The sequence below is a fragment of the Macrobrachium nipponense genome, chromosome 13, assembly GCF_015104395.2.
Source record: "Macrobrachium nipponense isolate FS-2020 chromosome 13, ASM1510439v2, whole genome shotgun sequence".
Taxonomy (NCBI): domain Eukaryota; kingdom Metazoa; phylum Arthropoda; class Malacostraca; order Decapoda; family Palaemonidae; genus Macrobrachium; species Macrobrachium nipponense.
The window spans coordinates 63079524-63093880 of NC_087206.1; positions in this window are offsets into that span (position 1 = coordinate 63079524).

Below are 14357 nucleotides of genomic sequence, written 5' to 3' on the forward strand. Positions count from 1 at the left end.
TTTACTGAGAATTCTTTCTTTTTTGACAACTAAATCCTTACATCCTCACCATTCTATTTTCTACCATGCAAGTAAAATAGACAAATATTTACTTGACAAATAAATAAACCAAATAACATATTAAAAATCATCTACAATTTCTTCATACTTGTTTTATCTGAGAACCAATCTTACCAATCTATTTCCTACCACGCAAGCAAAATAGACAAGATACTCACTTGACAAATAAATAAAAACAAATTTATCATAAAATGAAAAATAATCTACAATTTCTTCATACTTTATTTTTATCTGAGAATTCTCAATCATTTTTTGACAGTTGGATCCTTATATAGTCACCAACTTATTTCATACCACGCAAGCAAAACAAACAATTATTTACTTGACAAATAAGTAATCCAAATATATCACACAAATAAATAACGCACAATTTCTTCATACTTTTTTTTTCTGAGAATTCTTAATCATTTTTTGACAGTTAGATCCTTACATCCTCACCAACTTATTTCCTACCACGCAAGCAAAACAAACAATTATTTACTTTACAGATAAGTAACTCAAATACATCACAAAGTATAAAAAATAACGTACAATTTCTTCATACTTTATTTTTATCTGAGAATTCTCAATCATTTTTTGGCAGTAGGATCCTTACATGCTCACCAACTTATTTCATACCACAAAAGCAAAACAAACAATTATTTACTTGACAAATAAGTAATCCAAATATATCACACACAAAAATAACGTACAATTTTCATACTTTATTTTTATCTGAGGATTCTTAATCATTTTTTGACAGTTGGATCCCTACATACTTACTAACTTATTTTTTCTACCACAAAAGCAAAACAAACAATTATTTAGTTGACAAATAAGTAACCCAAATATATCACAAAATATAAAAAATAACGCACAAAATAGCGTTCCTCGCCGAAGAAGAGATACAAGAGCAACAGGAAGCCAAAGGTAGAAACTTTCCTTCCCGGGGGAAAAATTGCGATCGAAAGTTTTGCAATTAGGTGATCGTCTCTCGACGGGCTCCATCATATGGGGAAAGACCATGGTCCTCTTTCATGCGAAACGAGGAATAAGCTGAAGTGACTGAGAAGAGGAAAGTAACATAATGGGAAACATATTATGATAATAACAGACTGTTGCCGGGGAGGCTGCCAATGTCTTTCTGGAACGGAATCATGAGAACATTTCAACTTCTCTCTCTCTCTAGTCTGTTTTGGAAATGATAAAAACAGCAAGATTTCAACCTCTCTCCAGTCTATTTGAGAAGAAACTATAAAAACAGCGAGCACCATCAATTAATATACAGAATGGACAGAAAAACGAAGTCTGGTGAATATCTACGAAAAGCAAAAACCAAGAACAGAATATTATCTTACCATAATGGGCATATATAATGTCTGTCCGTCCGTCTGTCATTCAATGACGGCCAAACGGCTGGTCCGATGGGCATGAAACTTGGCAGGGTTATGGTGGGGACACCTACGATAGTTTTATAATGGGGTTTTATCCTTCCTCACCCTCCCCCCTCTCCCAAGGGGTAGGGGTGAGAAGGGGACCCCCTACGAGGGTTTATAATACTACCTCCGCCACCCCTCCCAAGGGGGTCGGGGTGAGAAGGGATATCCCTGAAACAGAGCTGGTTCTGCCCGTGAAACGAGGCTGGTTATGCACGTAGACTTGGTTACTTTACGAATCTTCATACATAATTTCCGTATGCATATGTTTGCTAGTATATTTAATCAAACTTAACCCTAAAAATAAGTCAATCTGTATGTTTTTAAGATAACAAAATCCTCACTGGATGAAAAAACCAATCACAAATAAAAGCATACAGAAAAACAAAGAACAATCTGCTCGAATCTCGCCACGTAAAAAATCTGACTTCGATGATCGTTGTGGCGGGCGAAAATCATGAAGTTATTCGGGGAAGTTTTTTAATCGTTTCCAAACGACGTTTTTAACTTGACCATTTATGAGGAAAAAATTTCAGTCACATAATGACTACAAAATGGAGGAGGGTCTGATTGCAAGGGAAGGGTGGAGGAGGGGGGGGGGTGTCTCTTTCCTGGAAACGGTTGCTGCCTCAGGCCCGTGCAAAAGTTCGTTTGGCACAAAATGAAGAATGTGACTCGTCCAGTGGGATATGAGTTTTATTCAAGAAAATTATTACATTGTTGCCCCAGAGAGAGAGAGAGAGAGAGAGAGAGAGAGAGAGAGAGAGAGAGAGAGAGAGAGAGAGAGAGAGAGAGAGAGTATGAAACAAGAGCATTAAACAATGCTGCTCCATTTTAAAAGGTAAAAATGCGACGTCATGATGCAGGATGGAAAACAGATCAGGGTCCGGGAGAACAAATGGAATGCCATATTACAAATTGAAGGTCACAGTGCAATACTAAGGCCATTATACTAAGCCGACATCACAACCTTAAATCCTACCACCGCCAAGCCACCCCCCAACCCCCCACAAAAAAGATCTCTCCATAACCGAGTTCTATTATTGACATCGAGGACTACCGATATTGCTCTAACATCTGAAATATTTCTGCCTTTTGGCTTTACGAAGTCGTATTCGCCTGCTTCATACAGAAAGCGTTAAGAATATTATCTGAAGATTCCAATCCCTATGAGGGTAAGTTTATTCTTACATTTTTCCAGCAAGGACGTTATGAAGGGGTGTGTGGGGGGCGGGCGGTTAATTAATTGACTTATATCATATTCAGGCGTTGCCAAAGGAGAATGCGAAGGTTATAGTAAACAAAATTCCTTCAATCCTCTTACGATGGGTGACAAAAAAAAGGCCTGCATACTTTCGCTTCTCGTACAACCACATTTGCTGAAATAAAAACAAACAAACACAAAAACGTAAAACATATGCCAATCTTCACTAAAAACAAAAACAAAAATTCACCTTCGGTTAACATATACGAAAATATATTAATTCCTAGGTAGAGCAAATTGGATATTAAGGGACAATTGTAACTTAATGCATGATATATATATATATATAAATATATATATATATATATATCCATATATATATATATATATATATATATATATATATATATATATATATATATATATATATATATATATATATATATATATATTCCATTTCCTCCTAAGGCCAGTTGTCCATGAAATCTTGCAAAGTGGCCGAAGAGGTAGAGAGAAAAAAATGAATAAAAAGGAAAACCCATCCAGCGTGCTGTCATTCTGAGTGACTCCGGGCATGCAAAGCTCTTTTACCAACTATCAAAGTGATTTTCTTCCAGCGAGAGTTTTAAAACTTTTATTGACAGTTTTGTTCCTTCTAAAACGGAAGTTCGTCGTTTCAATAAATGAATGAATGAATGAGAGAACGTGTCTCATTTTGGAAATCGAAAAAAAAGTACATGTTAAAATGATATTAAATTTAAAATATATATTCTCCAAAAAATGAAATTCATAGCATAATGGAATTTTCCATTTTCATAATGACATTTCTCGTGCAAGGGATAAATTAAAATGTCTATGAACAAGGTGCCTTTAAACGAGAGAGAGAGAGAGAGAGAGAGAGAGAGAGAGAGAGAGAGAGAGAGAGAGAGAGAGATTCTGCCTACAACTGACTATAATAGTTGGACAACAAATACGTATTTCCTGGTTTTACTTTGCCCATATGACAGAAATTTCTCTCCACCGGCGATAACTCGAAATCATCAACCCAACATATTAACTATTGACGAAGGACATTACAATAAAAATTGATACTGGAATGACCATCTATCACGCTTGTTTCATTCACTCACGCTATGAGAGTTGCAATTCGACAGAATATTGTTCAAAAGTATCGTATTTCCCACTCTTTCATCTGGCTAACTGGTTGGACATTTGACGAACAAAAGCAAATATGAAAACGTTGCTGGCCTATCATCGAACGTTTCGTGAAAAATAAAACCAATTACACATCCTTTCACGCATATCCTTTTAAAAACTGTATCAAACTACACTACTGTCACTGTGCTTGGCTGCTTTGATAATGCAAATACCCTTTTTGTTTATTTTCTTCAAGCAAGCTTTTTTTCCTTTTAGCTTTGATAATGTAAATACCCTTTTTGTTTATTTCTTCAAGCAAGTTTTTTTTCCTTGCTTTGCTTTGCTTTTTATATAATGTGCCTGTCTGCGTTTGTTACCAGAAAGAGCATTAGTTCAATGGCTACATGTACAAAGCTTCAGTTGTTACTCAGTCAAACCTGAGTACTGTCAAGCATGCAAAAGTTCTTGCCATCTACTAATTAACTGCAGTAAATCTATCGGCAATGCCTAATGATCAGCACTAAAAGTTATAACTCAATAGAGAATATATGAGGTCACGATTGCTATATCTTTATTTACAGCTATAAGGGGAACGCTGTCTTCTCTCCCTACCATACATCAGCAGCGCCACGAGATAATGACTAGCTTAATCCTGTCATCTACATTCAGTCCGAACGCTCGTCAATTACCGTCAAAATGCGCAGCCGGCCTGAAACCCCAAGAGCGCATGCGTCGACTAACCAGAGTTCTGTTCTCTGCTGCAGCAAAAGGCGATGTCTATCCTAGCTACGAGCTTCAAATTTCCCCCGTATCATTAAAGTAGAATAGTTCGCCTCCCAACTGAGGATTCGCCGAAGAGAAGAAAGTTCGAGAGAAGTGGAGAACAGAAAACCGATCGAGAGGTTGTTGCGTAGGAGACTAATGTAGTAAATGGGGATGTAGAGTGACAGAAATTACATAAGCGCTTCGTCTCTATTAAGTCGTCGTTAACAACTCATATGGGTTTCCGAGAGAGAAAGCTGTAGTATATATAAGTGATGAGTGAGACATATGAAAGGGCTTGGTTTGTACAGGAATGGAAAGGACAGAGAGAGATGTGTGTGGCATAGCTGAAGCACCCTTAATATCAGGGAAGTTCTGAGGACGGGTTCGAGATTACAAAGGTGTTACTTCGACGAGTTTGTGGTTAAAAGTGAGTCTGGTAGAACATGTAAAATTGAGCTTCTGTGAAACAGGATTGAAAGGGATAAGAATCAGAGATTTTGGGAGAGTATGAATATGAGTTGTCTGGGTTTGTGGGAGCATGAGAGGGTGGCTGTGCTAGGTGACTGACATGTAAAAGTGTGAAATCGAAAAAGATGACACTTGGTATAGCTATGAAGCTTCTGACGTAGATAAGAATGGAAAATAAATAAAAGTGATTGAAAATAGGAAGTACAGTGATGCTCAAATCTCATGCGACATGACTCCATAGAATTTCGTTCAAAATTCACTAACTGGCAACCTAGCATGCTCCATATTTATCTATTATTTCAATGCAGAAACGCGATTATTGCATACAATATGGACATAATATGTTTCATAAGAGTGAAATCTGTCATATATGTCAAAACTGTAAGAAAATGTCACTTTTAGCAAATTTCAGAAAAAACTCTTTCTAAACATTTTCAAAACTTTCGTTCACACATCGCTGAAGCATTTGACCAAAATGAAGTCGTCATCAAGCATCAGTTCAAATGTTAAAAAAAAGAAGAAAAAAAGTCATAACAGTAATAATGCTTCCAAAGCCAACATAAAATTTGAAATAGTCCTATTTGATTGCTTTTACACCTCAATGCTGAAAAAAATGTAAATATGTATATACAAAAGTAGAATGCGCCCACCGATATCAACGTGTGAGGGGAGCGTGTGTGACGTATCATTAGTGTCGGTGCAACAACAACCACCCGGTGTAACATAAGTAGGTCTACACTGAGTAGCGACAATGAAATTATCTTGAAAACACTTACTTTATATGTGCTAGAGGAATATTTGGATTTTCATACATAATTAATTGTTATAATTCTTAAATATTAAAAAAATTATGGCATATTAGCAAATATTCGCCTATGCAATTATTCTTTTGCCAAAGCCAAGATATCGTTCCTAGGCCTAGGTGCTAGACTTCTTTACTATACAATTAACAATCACATCTCTCTATTAACAATTTCTGGCCAGAAAGCAAATGAGGTTATCTACACATTCTTGTTCTTGAAGTTACTTTATGAAAGAATAAATTATACTCCAAAAGCAAGGAGAAGGACTTTTACGAAAACAATTTAAACCAGTTGAAAAACAATTGTTCCATACGCCTTGATATTAATACTTAAGATATTTCGATTAATAGTCATCTTCTCCATATAATCAAAATCATCATCTTTCACTCCTCAAAGAACAGGTAATCTCTACAAATAAAAGCATTAGTAACATTACATCTCATAAGGCTTAGATTATTCTTTTAGGCCTATAAATCATTTTGCAACATATAAGCAGCTTAAACGCAGCCTAAAACTTCAACATTAAAACAAAAACTGGTTGTAATTCATATCCCTATTGTATTCGTCAAAAAACAGATAATCTCTACAAATAAATTCATTAATAACAGATTATATCTCAGAAGGCTTAGATTACGTTTTTAGGCCTATAAAACATTTTGCAACATACAGGCAGCTTAAACACAGCCGAAAGCTTCAAAATTCAAGGAAAACTTGTTTTAATTCACATTCCTACGTTAAAAATGTTGTTATGACTCTTGAGCTTAATTAGGTTTACTGTCATAATGCAGCAGACGTAGATGTTGACCAGTCCGAGGAGCATGTAAAGTGTGCTTTCACTGATGGCACAGCTAACCTTAGCAACCGCACTTTGAACTTAGCAGCGTAAAAAAAGAAAATCAGTTCAAATCACACAGATTACGAATTATACCAATGCATAAAAGGGACCATATTTATATAACCATAAGGAAAATAGGGCTAGCAGTGAATTTACAAACTTTTCGACATGTATGACAGAAAAAAAAATTATAACACTACTTGGTAACATCACGTTGAGTCTGAGAATCTGGACGATACAAAAAGAATCATGTCGCATGAGATTTGAGCACCACTGTACATAATTTTAAAATAATGATACCTTCTGATACACCTAATTATGTGGCATTTACAGCAAATTTAGTTCGCTCATGTAACAGCAGTCAAGTATGAATGTTAATGTGGCAATGATCATTATATTGTCCTTTTTCGTGATCCACTCAAATTATGGTAAATGGTGGAATGATTATATATATATATACACCCCCCTCATAACATCTAAAGTACCTTTCACCAAATGATGTTGAATACGTATGATCTTTAAAAAAACGAAAATGCAACTAAACAAAATACCTATAATATAATATTCTTTCGTCGCCACATGGACGTTGAGCTCATAAGTTATCAACAACCATTTACATACCAGCTAATTATACCTGATTGTTTACTTATGCATATAAATGGAAGTGAACTGTATGGAATTCAGTCTTACACACACACACACACACACACACACACACACACACACACATATATATATATATATATATATATATATATATATATATATATATATAATATATATATATATACACACACACATAATCACAGATTTTGAAACTTAAAATGATGAAACTCGGTTTTTAATACAATTGTTTCAACTCTATGTTACAGTGCTACAGAATACAGTCGCTTCCTGGAAATAACAAACAAGAGATTGAGTGGGAGGGAGATGCAGTGTGATCATATTTCTCGAGGGATTTCGATATAGTACAGCTAACAAAGACAGTGAAAAAAAATAGACACAAAAAAGGAAGCTTTTCGAAACGAATAAAATCGGCCAGTGAGAGAGAGAGAGAGAGAGAGAGAGAGAGAGAAGAGAGAGAGAGAGAGAGAGAGAGAGAGAGATCCCTCTCTAACAAGTTTTGCCTGAAGAATGGAAAAATATTGATTTTTTATTTTGAAAAATTTCCTTTTGAGAGAGAGAGACCTTACAGACCTTACAGACCTTACAGTTCGTTCGGGTTGCCCCAGGTCCCTCAGTGTGAGGCGCCTCTAATGTCTACCAGAGAGTTGCTAGTACATCTTTCCGGTATATTTTGCATCTTCCAATCTTGGATGGTCTGGGATGCAGTTTAGATATTTGTCGAGCTTATTCTTAAACACATCTACGCTCACTCCTGATATATTCCTCAGATGAGCTGGCAACGCATTGAAATAGACGCATGGCAATTATCGATGCTGTGGTGGCGTAGTGGATTAATGTCCTGTGTGCTTTCCTTATTTTTCCTGGTATAGTTTTGGGCACTATTAATCTACCTCTGCTTGCTCTTTCTGATATTTTTAGTTCCATGATATTTTCTGTTATTCCTTCTATCTGTTTCCATGCCTGAATTATCATGTAGCGTTCTCTTCTCCTTTCTAGACTATATAATTTTAAGGATTGTAGTCTTTCCCAGTAGTCTAGGTCCTTAACTTCTTCTATTCTAGCTGTAAAGGACCTTTGTACACTCTCTATTTGTGCAATATCCTTTTGATAGTGTGGGTACCATATCATATTGCAATATTCAAGTGGACTACGAACATATGTTTTATAAAGCATAATCATGTGTTCAGCTTTTCTTGTTTTGAAGTGCCGTAACAACATTCCCATTTTTGCTTTACATTTTGCCAACAGAATTGCTATTTGATCATTGCATAACATGTTCCTATTCATCATCACACCAAGGTCTTTAACTGCTTCCTTATTTGTGATTGTCTCATTATTAGGTCCCCTATATGCATATAGCTTTCCTTCTCTGTCTCCATAATTTATTGATTCAAATTTATCAGAGTTAAATACCATCCTATTTACCTCTGCCCAATCATATACTTTGTTAAGGTCTCTTTGTAGAGCGTTCCTATCTTCATCACAAGTAATTTCTCTACTTATTCTTGTGTCATCAGCGAACTACTCACTACCGAATCCTTAACATTACTGTCTATGTCTTCAATCATAATAACAAACAATATTGCAGCTAGCACCGTAAGCGCGTTGTGGCACACCGGATATTACCTTGGTTTCATCCGATTTCTCATCGTTTGCAATAACTATCTGTTTCTGTTGTGTAAAAATTCTTTTAACCATCTTCCTACTTTATCTACGATATTGTGTTTTCTAATTTTCTTTGCTAATATATTATGGTCTACTTTGTCAAAAGCTTTTGCAAAGTCTAGATAAACCACATCTGTTTCATTTCCGCTTTTCATATTTTTGAATATGTTCTCACGGTGGACTAATAGTTGGGTTTGTGTACTTTTTCTGGGTACGAAACCGTGTTGTCCTATATTAAACAAATTATTTTTTATTAAATGTTTCATAATATTTTTCTTCATTACCCTTTCATACACTTTCATAATATGTGATGTTAGACTCACAGGCCTATAATTACTTGCCTCTAGTCTTGATCCACTTTTGAAAGTAGGGGTGATATATGCTAATTTGTGCTCATCATAAATCTTGCCTGTATCTACACTTTGTCTTAATAATATTGCAAGTGGCTTTGCGATAGAATGAACTACTTTCTTTAACAAAATAGCAGGGACTCCATCCGGCCCTGCAGCAGCTCCATTTTTAATTTCATTAATTGCCTGCACAATATCAGCTTCATTAATTTCTATGTCAGCTAAATATTCACTATTTCTTCCCTTACTTCTATATCATTATCTTCATTATCTATTCTAGGGGTGAATTCTCTTATATCGTTCTGCCAGTATGTTGCAAATTTTCCTTTTTTTCATTCGTTAATCTCCCTTCAATTCTCAGAGGGCCTATTTCTATTCTTCTTTTATTCATCTTCTTCGTCATATGAGTATAATAGTTTGGGGTTTTGCTGATATTTAATAGGGTTTTTTCTTCCAAGTCCCGTTTTTCATTTTCTTTTGATTGTATAATCTTTTGTTCTGCATTTTCTATCTTACTTTTTAGTTCTATAACTTTCCATGCATTTTTTTCTTTTGCAAGACTTTTTTCCACTTTCTGATTTTCTGGAACAAGATCCTTCTGTCTCTTGGTATGCATGAATGATGTTTACTTTTCTTCTTCGGTATATTTTTTCCACTATTTTCTCCAATATTTTATATAATATCTCCGTATTTACCCTTATGTCATCACTTACAAATGTTATCCCAATCTTTGTTTAATTCTTCATTAATTTCTGACCATTTTATATTTTTTATTTTTCTGTAGAATTTGTTGTATTTTCCATATCCTTCCCACTTTTTCATTTCTTGCTTATCTCTATTTTCACTTGCTTTGGAATGAACTGTTAATTCTATGACATTATGGTCTGAAATACTCGCATTATAAACTATTATTTCTTTAACATAATTCATCTCGTTCACAAATACTAGGTCTAAAGTATTTTCCTTTTCCTTTCTTGTTGGCAGGTGATTTATTTGTTGAATGTTGTATTCTAGTAGCATATCTAATAGCTTTTCAAATTGCCTCTTATCTTCTGCACTACTATTACTCTCTTTTTTTATATGTATAAGTACAACCACAATCTCCTATTCGTTCTTTCCATTCTACGAAAGGAAAGTTGAAGTCACCAGATAGGAGAATAGTCCAGTCCTTGTGATTTCTACATATATCATCCAATTTTTCAATTATTAAGTCAAACTCTTAGTATTAGGAGGTCTATATATTACTATGTTCATCAATTTTTCAGATTCAAATTCTACCGCTATTAGTTCACATTCTGAGTTACTATATTTCTCATATATTTTTCCTTGTTTTTTGTCTTTCCCATATATTGCGGTTCCCCCTTGATTCCTATTTTTTCTATCTGATCTATAAGTTTGGAACCCTTTTATTTGATCATCATTCCCAGTCTCTTGGGAATACCAGGTTTCACTTATATTCATTATATCTATTTTCTTTTCATTTTGGGTTAGTTCTTCTAAGTACTCTATTTTTCTTTTTGAGTTACTCGTAACTAAACCCTGCGCATTCATCACTATGATGGTTTGCGTGTTTTCGCCATTCATTTAATACTGGTAGTAATAAGGATTTTTCCCATGTCTCTTTCCTGTTCTGGTATGTTGTTCTTTTTTTTCATTTCCAGAAATTCTGACATTAAAAAATCCAACTTTTCCATAATATTTGATCTTCCTTCATCATAATTATTCATTTTGTGTCTGAATCTGCAATTTTCTCATTTTTCTGCAATATCCTCTTGCATAATAAATACAGTTATTATCTCTTGAGTAGAATTTCGAGGCTGATGCTTTGAAATTTTTTGCTGACACCTCTGCATATCTCATTGGTGGTTTGCTTTTCTCTTTTACCTGATATTCTTGATTTCTCTCTTTATTTGTTTCTTTCTTATTTTGGATTTTATTACTTGGTTGGTTATTTATTTGATTATGATTCATGGCTACAGGGTGGGCATATATTGCATTTTTTGTCGAACTTACATCCTTTTTCCTTCTTTTAGGTTTTTTACATATTTTTGGATGCAGATCTCTGCAATCATCCCCCATATCCATCTAAGTATGCACATTTACCATATATTTCATAGTTTTGACATATCTTAGGATGTTTGTAGTAACATCTTTCTCCAAATCTGCAATTCCCTCTTTTCAAAAGGTTGCAGATTTTGTCTTTCTTGTCTATTTTTTCCTCTTTCCCGTCATTGTGTAGATCTGGGTAGAGCCTCTTCGGGATTTGCTTTTCTGTTGTCATATCGTAATTTATTTCTTCGTAGGTATGCTGCTTTATTGCCTCATATGTAGTATCAATGAGTATCTCTGCATCCATACTTTTTATCTTGTTCTTTGTTTTCCTTATTTTTTTCTGTCATTTCATTTTTGTTTACTTCTCTTCCGTTTTCCTCTTCTTCTTTTTCTTCTTCTTCTTCTTCCTCTTCTTCTTCATCCTCAACTATTTGTACATTTCAATCTTGATTTAATAACATTGTCTATCCATGATAGACATGTTTGAACAAAAAATTCTTGTATCTTTTCTCAAATCTTGTATTACCTCAGCACACTGTGGATGGGTCGGAATGTTGCATGCAGCACATTTTCTGATTAGGTTTTGTGGATTGACTATGCTTATAACCAAACCTTACACAGTTTGCATGCTTTTGGCATTCTTTTTCCTAATGCATCAATTAGGATATTCACAAGATTCACCTTATTCATTTTCTTTGTCGGAATATGTTGGTTTATGTATATTTTCTTTATGAAGTCTCTTGACCACTTGGATTTTATTGGAACTTCTTCAATTATTTTCAAGATGTTTTCATTAGATTTGTTCCAGTTTGAAGGATTATATCCTTCTAATATATCTATGAAATGGCTTTTGTATCTTTTTTGGTTAGGACTGTTGCTGATTTCATAGTGAGAAAATGCCAGTTCCCTTCCTGCTACCTCATCGTATTGCGAATCTGCTAAACACGCCAAAATTACGCCGCCTCTTCCCGCCGTTGGAACTTACTGCCATCTTGTTCTGATTTATAGTATTTACACTTGATAAACTAACTTAGAAGACGCTTTATCCTACTATTTTCACACTAATCTTATCACCGATAGTTCACGAACACTTCTAGATATTTCTCAAATTCTAGTCGTATGTTAAACTTGTGATATCTGTTGATTAATCTGACTTCACGCGGGTACGTCTCACCAAGCAAGATGGCTACTACGAGAGAGAGAGAGAGAGAGAGAGAGAGAGAGAGAGACGGAAGAGAGAAGGATGAGAGAGAGAGAGAGAGAGAGCCAGTTCAATTTTAGCAAAATGAAAAACCCTGACTATTTATTTTGAAAAAAATTATTTTTGTGTGTGAGAGAGAGAGAGAGAGAGAGAGAGAGAGAGAGAGAGAGAGAGAGAGAGAGAGAGAGAGAGAGAGAGGAATTAGTTGCAGAGTGGATATTCTGAATTTTAATTTTTTTTCAATTATAAAAACTTTTTGACAGTGTGAGAGAGAGAGAGAGAGAGAGAGAGAGAGAGAGAGAGAGAGAGAGAGAGAGAGAGAGAGATAACAGTTTGATTTTAGCAAAAAAAGAAAATAAATAAAAAATAAAAACGTTTCTCCTTTTGATACATCAATAGTCCCACCGGTAGATTTTTCCTCATACAATTATACACACAATAACTACCTTTCCATTATTCGCTTTCCTCCGCTCCATTTCGATTCAGCCCCGTCTTGCCTTAGGCTCGTGCTTGATGGCTTAATTAATCTGTTCGGATTTGAATGGCTACCTGAGAGAGAAAGCATTAAAGCCCCCCACTCCCTTCTATGCATGATATTCAGAAGTCTGTAGGATCCAGACAATGACTATGAAGATGGAGTGTTACGATTCATGGAAGAACGATGTTAGTGGCTATATTATTATTATTATTAAATATATATGTTTATTAGTTATGAGCAGGCAAAAAATAGCATAAACTGATTATGCAGTCTCTCGCAAAAACTTAACGATGACCTGTGTCAAGGGAAAAACAATATAATATATATATATATATATATATATATATATATATCTATATATATATATATATATTATATATATATATTCTTTTTGCAAGGTGCTAGTTAATTTTTTGAAAACCTATTTAATTGTCATGAAATTAGTTTAATTTCTTTTAGATGCCTGCATTGCATTTGTGTCCTAGATTTGTATATATATATATATATATATATATATATATATTATAAATATATATATATATATATACACAGATTGTCCATAAAGTCCCAATACCCTTCTGAACAATAAATACTTGTAATGGTACGGGACTTTATGGACACCGTGCATATATAATATATATATATATATATATATATATATATATATATATATATATATATATATATATATATATATATATATATACCTATGTATATATATATATATACCTATGTATATATATATATATATATATATATATATATATATATATATATATATATATATATATATAGCGAATAAGGAGTCTTACATTAACTATCCACGCGCTTAAAACAAATCTAGGACACAAATGCAATCCAGGCATCTAAAAGAAATTAAACTAATTTCATGACAATTAATAGGTTTCAAAAAATTAACTAACACCTCGCAAAAATATAAATATATATAAACAACAGAGAAACACTACATGACATACCAGTCAAGAGTCTATCTTTTATGATAACAATAACGAACAAGGCTTGATCTGACCTCCACCTTACTCGAGCTGCGTGCTAAAATCTGTGGTCAAATAGAACGTTGTTTCACCAACGAAACTTAAAATAAATAAGGAATATTTTATTAGATATAATCGCTCCATTGGACATTCGTTACCATAGTTCACAAGTTCTCTCTCTCTCTCTCTCTCTCTCTCTCTCTCTCTCTCTCTCTCACTGAGGGACCTGGGGTCACCCGAACGAGCTGTAAGGTCTGTGAGGTAAGGTCTCTCTCTCTCTCTCTCTCTCTCTGGAATAAATA